The following is a 6,961-nucleotide window of genomic DNA, read 5'->3' as shown; positions in this document are numbered from 1 at the left end:
CTGCTACTCCACAGATAAGACATTCTGGCCTGGTCCTAGTGAATATTTTCTTAATTTCTTGCAGTTGCAGCAGTTTTTCCAAGTCGTTTGCCGTTTCACATTTTCTTTTGTGTATCAAAACATACCCTTTACATAAAATTTCATTGGCTATAACATCTGCAAGTTGGATCAATGATTCTATAACTAATACATAGACTATTTTTATATAATGAGAGAACAAGGAGTTGCAAAACTTAAAAGGAACTTTTTGGAGTTTCTAGACTTATGAGCTTTGAAATTTAAATTGGGATATATAAAGAAGTTCATTCACTAGTTCGATGATTTCTCTTTACTAGGTATCTAAAAGTCGGTGTCTGCTTTGTCTTAACTTAAAAAATGTTTGTATTTCAGCTCTACTGAAAACTTTTTCATAAACATGCGCATTTTTATGCGACTGCCAGGACAGTGATAAAGTGCGTGTGTATAAGAAGGAGAGTTTTGGTTTGGTTTTTTTGGGAATGGGGGGAGGGAGGACTACATAAAGATTTAAAAATAAACATACCAACTTTTATTTAACTTATTAAAAATTTTCTACTAACGAAGCAGATTTCTCTCTACTTGCTAGAGACTGAGAGAAATGGTATATTCTTTCACTTGGTTTAATCGAGTCAAGCCAAATGATGTGCCCCATCTCCCAAACGCTATGGTGTCATGGTTATGATAACAGGACTAATAGACTTAATGCTAGATACGGTGCCAAGGGGAGGGACAGAGAGGGATAGAGGGCTAGAGGGAGATAGCAAGCGTACAAATTTTAATGACATTCAAATTAAATTATAATTTCAAAAGTTTTACCTCAACGAGAGGTGAGTAGGAGTAGGAGTGGAAGGAGGCGGGGGCGGAGGCGGAGTAGGAGAAGAAAGTGGAGGAGGTGGTGATGCCTGCGGTTTTTGCTGTGGTTGGTTAGAAGGAGGTGGTGATGATTACAAGGACACGCGGTCGTCCAGGTGAAATGTGAAAATATGAGCGAGTGTCGGGTCAACTTATTTGGTCAAAGGTCAAAGGGGGAGCAACACAAAAACGAAACGAAAGAAACAAGCAAAAGAATAAAAAACGACCTCACCAAAAAACAAAAAAAAAACAAAAAAAAAATGAAAAAAGGTTGGGCTCCTCGCCCAATCAACTTCTGTCGCCTGCCTTCTCTGCTTGCTTCCTTTCTGTTTCTGTTTCTGTTTCCTTTTCTTTTTCGCTTTCGTTTGTTTTTAAAATTTTTTGGCCAATGCTTAAAACACAAAACGAGAGAACGAATGATAAAAAACAAAGCGGCTAAAAGCCAAAGGGAAAACAATACAATACAGAGGCAACGACTGAAGCAGGCCAAAGGCAAAGGCAAAGGCGAATTTTGATGTTTTTTGATGTTATTTCCCTTTTGTTTTTGTATACACGTTTAATTGATGAGTTGAAGAGGGTAGGCAAATGGGAGGCGAAAGTGGTGGGGAAGAAAGTGGCAGAGAGGAAGTCAGTTAATTGATACTGAGGCCAAAGGTGTGAGAGACAGGTGTCTATTATAGTCGAAATATTTCAGTTAACAGGATGAGGGTAATAAATGACACGAAACGAACCAAGAAAAAGGTTCAGCAGCAAAACCTTTAAGAGTCTAGATTAAATTGCCTAGAAAAAAGGAAGAAATTTAAAACAGAAAATCAATACAACATTTAAATTCAACATTATAGATTCTTTACAAGTAATTAAATTTATTTTCCAACCGATTAAATTACAACAACAACAACAACAAAATACAGCTGCCAGCTGTTTGACCTTTAGCGACGTTTTCATCGACCTCGATCATAGGTCATTAGCTAAATGTCTGGCGCCAAGCAAACTATAAAACAAATGCACGGGCGTGGCATTAAATTTACCCAAAAAACAAAAAACAAAAGAAATGTTTCAAAGAAGAAATAACCACGGCCCATAAGAAACTCAACTTATACATATTTTATGGTTCTATATAATGCACGGCAACTCGATTTAATGTCATTGTTTAGTAACAAATTTAACAGGTTACACTTATGTTTGTAAGTATTTATTAGGATATTTAAATTTTACTCTTTCAAAAGGGATTTAAAAACTTGCCTAAACATACCGATAGAATAAGTATGTATGAAAAAAAAACTTCTAAGGTATTTAATTAGTCAGAGTTAAAATTTTTACCATATTACATATTATTTTTTGTTTCTTAGGTGATAATTTTGATAAAACTGAAGTTTAATTAGGGCAATGAAATAATGGGTTATTGATTAACTTTTAAGAGAGTCTTTAAAACTAAAAGTCAGCATATAAAACTCGAGTCTGTGATATCACTAGCATAAGCTTACTCGGTCTGATTTAAAGTTTTCAGTAGTAATAATTGTCAAACTAACTAACTAACTGCAATGTTTTAGATGTTGCTTTGCTATTTTGCACTTGATTTAATTTAGCTATCTCTCAGTTCATTAAACTCACATTGTGTGCAATTTAAAAGTGGAGATTCATCCCACTTAAAAACACATTTTTTGCAAGTGTACACGCAAAAGTGGAAAAAAAACAAAACAGAATTCGCACAGCAGGCAACCAGCAGGAGAAGCAGTATCGACAGGAGGGGGCGGACGATATTTCGCCAGGTTTTTGCATTGAAGGCAGCCACGGGCTGGCGCTTAGTTTTTATTGCATGGCGCCGCATGTGGCGCCGAATGCCGCCGACTGCCTAGCGGGAGAGCTTCGAAGAAGTGGAAGGTGAACCAACATTAAACAAATGCCGCTTGGCCACGTCCGGTGCACGATTTTAGCTTTAGAGGCTTTACGCCATGTTCTATGCGACGAAGAAGTCGTCGTAGTCGTTGTCGTTGTCGCTCGTTAACGCTGAGACGCTCAATTTAGTGGGACTTATTCAGGTCTTGTGTTATTTTTTTCGCGCTCTGCTTGGCTCATTTGTGGGATTGACCTTGATGATATCACCACCTTCCCTCCTAGTGAAATCTCTCTTGAGCGAGCTTCAATCTCACACGTGCCTGATGTCTGTTTTCTACTGTTCCACCAACACACACACACACACGCACACACACACATTCACACACTCATCTCTTTATAATGTGGTGTCGATGTCTTGGGGTTTCAAATTACCCATGGGTGTGCTGCACTTCAGGCCAAACAAAAATCAATAATCGAGAAAATGACAAGTCAAATGCCAACAGCAGCTAAGCTGACATTTCTGGCTGCTCCTGCTCCTGTTCCTGTATCTGTTCCTATCCTGTTCCTGATAGCTTTAATACGCACTTGCAATTGGCCAAAAAAGACTCTCACACCAAGACTAACAAAAGTCTCTGTGGATAAGGTCATATAAAATATTCGACTCATTTTATTTCCCACAGGTTTGAATACTCTACACAGCACTTGATGGTCGATTTTAAAACCGTTTAATTAACAAAATATATATTTACATGTATCTCTTAAAAATGGAAACGCATTGTTCAATTTTAGCTTGTTAAGAAAAATAAAAAATTAAATATTTAGCCTGTTCTTTATCTAACGGTTCAAATCTTTATAGAATATAGATAGTTTTATTAATTGCCAGTGGTTAGCTTAATATAGCAGTTCAAAATTAAACAAACTCTAAGGGATCGTATTCAAAAATTTGGAATAATTCAACTGTTAAAAAGTTAGTTACCCTAGATCTTGAAAATCACCAAAGCGTTTACAAAAAAAATGTAGTATACTTAATTTAAATATGAATGATTAGGGAATCCCGGAGAGAAGGAAAATAACCCAAACTTCATTCGTTGAATTGAAAATATGAACTGATTTTATTTACAAAAGTACGGAGTTTATATAGGAAATCTTAGGCTCTAGTAGGTAACAATTGTTCTTAAGGAGATCTTATTCTAGTACGACTCACACCCACGTATTCGGGGGTTGAAAAATTATTTATTATTATTTTAGGCACGGCGTCGGCCACTTGACATCCTGCCGTTGTGATCGTTTGGGTTAGTTTACAATTACAAGTGTTTTTCCCACAACGCGTGTGGCTGATTGTAATTCTAGTCATATGCTAGGTTAGTTGTTTGTGACAAAAGTACAGTTGTTTTATATTTTCTTTAGTGCATCTGATTTGGTGAAGCCGCTTCAGATGAACACGATGTTTATTCTTAAACAGTTAGTAAGCCTAGATCTTGATCGTTTACAAAAAAATGTAGTATAATTAATTTAAATATGAATATAATTAACGTGTGGAATTTCACATTTTTTGTTAAAGTTGAGTCTAAAAGGTTTTTAAGGTTGCTTAAGATTAAACATCGGAGTCATCTGAATCGGCTTCATCAATTCAGTTAAACAAAACAAAAATTGGGTCATGAAGAAAAATGCCAAATTGGCATGATATTATGACATATAAACAATTTTACCCCCGGATGCGAGGGACATTAAAACAAGTATTTCTTTAGAAAAATTGTCGACTCGTAGCTTCTAAGAGTTCATATATTTCATATATGTGAACACAACACTTTGATAATAAAATCAGAATAAAGATTTTGTTTTTTTCTTCTCCCTGGAATCTCTATTCAAAAGTCGTGAAATTGGAGTTCAGATTATATGCAGTTCTTGGCTTCTTTAAGTTAATTCAAACTATAATTTTAATAAGCAATCTTTTGTTGTTAGAAAACAATTCAGACATGTTTTAGTAGAAAGCGAAAGAAAACATATTTTGTGAAAAATTTCTAAGCAATGCGAGTGTTTAACTGACTCTTCTGTATTATTATTTATAGGATAGCAATATGTTGATTAATTTGATACAAATATGTATAAACATTTACTGCTACTTTGGGTCAAAAGATAGATAGGTGTGTGTGTGTGTGTGTGTGTGTGTGTGTGTGTGTGTGTGTGTCATTAAAAGAAAATAAAAAGCTGTATGGCCACCATTGGGATGGCAGCAACTCTCGAATCTTTCAATGATTATAAAAAAAGAAGAAAAAAAAAAACCGAAAAGGAAGATGTCTGAAAATGTCAAATGTGAGCTTTGCTTTCATATAAAATGACGCAAGAAATGAAAAGCGGCTGCCTTTGGGGTGCTCATGATGTCAAAGGGCAGCAACCGAACAAATGGTGACCCAACTAGTGACGTCATGGCTGTGAATAAAATACCAAAGTTACTGTGTGAGAGTGTGTGTGTGCTTTTGAATGAATGCTGTGGCCATTACTGGCTATAGAATCAACATCAACATACAAAGGCTCTTCGAAATGTCATCGTTCATAGTTTGTTTTGTTGTTGTCCCAGCTCCAGGCTGAAAGATAGTCGGCATTTTCCAGCTAATTACTTGAAGCAACAATGCAGCCTGAGAACAACAACATCACTTGGAAAATTTTCTGACATATCACGCAAATGCCATATGTTGCTGCTATCTAATCATTGAAACGTGTAGACAATTTCAGTTATTCTACTATCTCTCTCTATCTCTCTCTCTGCGTAAATGCAAACTAGGCATCAACCTCACGCATCATTGGCCAACACCAACAACAACAACAACCACGACATCAACATCAACATCATGGCATAGCCCATAGCCCAAGACCTGTGCCTTGATAGGCGATACTCGACCCTTGTTGTTGTTGTTGTTGTTTGTAGGGTCTGCTATAATTAAGTTCATAAAAGCGTAAGAGTTTTAATTGGGCTACTTATTACAATAATCAGTGTATATGCAATGTGGTGTGGGCGTGCTCCCCATCCTAGAGCAGAAGGGGAGGGGGGGAGAACATTGTGCTGTCGATGTTGTGTTGTTGACGTTGATGGAGGGCAGCACAGAGGATGCTTGGATTGATGGGGCATGTGCGCTCGTGTGCATTTGCCTGCGTTATTCAATTTATAGTATAAGCCAAATTGCAGTAGCAGCCGGCAACAACAACAACAACAACACCAGCAACAGCAACAGCAGCAATCACAACGAAAAACAAATACGTTGAAAGTTAAATTGAAATTTAATTGGCATACGCATCAATTAATTTTTATTTGTTACATTAATTAAAATTATCTATCTATTATTTACACACACACACACACACACACACACACAAATTTGACGCTTGTCAATTAGATGAATCTATATAATTATGAAACAAGAAGCATTCCAATTAAACTCTGATGAATACAACTTAATTGCAATTAATAAAATTATGCAAAACCATCAATTAAAACGTTCCCATCAAAATACTTAATAGAACTTTAAATGTTTTAAAGTTCAGACGAAATTGAATCAATGGCAAAGTGTTTTAAAGCCAAACGCACTCTCTGGCCTTAGACGGGCAGTTCATTTGACATAATCGCGGACCAGATAATTGTGCAGTCATTCCAAACAGTTTGAATGTTGGCATCGCATACTCAAAATCACAATTGGCTATGTGAAATGCACATGAAGTTGGCTTTAAATAGATGTGCCTTATCCAACGATATGCCTAATTACATTTGGATTCATATACTCCTATCCTTGTGAATTAATTACACAGCATTTAGCACTTTGAAATGACCTGCTAAACCGAAAATCTAATTGCTTATCACGTTATCCTAATGCAGGTAAACATCTGACTGACCTCTGGCCTGCTTTAAAATCTGTTTAATAGATTTATTTAATTGCTTTAATCAATCTCATATTAGAAATTCTGTCGAAAGGAAAAGGAGAAGTTTTACTTTAAACTGTGGCGTTTGAGGACAACATCTTACTCTAAGATTCATCTTTGATATTAGCTTGCTTTTACTCCTTTTTTAACTTGTTCATCCATTACAACTAAAATTGTTAAAGACAAACGTACAATCGCTTAAAGTAAACTTCAACAACATAGTCGAAAAAAAAGAAGACAACAACAAGTAAAACAAATAAGAATCACTGGAAAGGTAAAACGATTTCCAAGCTAAAAGCCAAACAATCATACTAGAAAATCGCGCATACGCCGCGTATTCCCA

The sequence above is a fragment of the Drosophila willistoni genome, chromosome 3R (assembly GCF_018902025.1).
Source record: "Drosophila willistoni isolate 14030-0811.24 chromosome 3R, UCI_dwil_1.1, whole genome shotgun sequence".
NCBI classification, from domain to species: domain Eukaryota; kingdom Metazoa; phylum Arthropoda; class Insecta; order Diptera; family Drosophilidae; genus Drosophila; species Drosophila willistoni.
The sequence above is the reverse complement of the archived record's forward strand: the minus strand, read 5'-3'. Positions refer to the sequence as shown.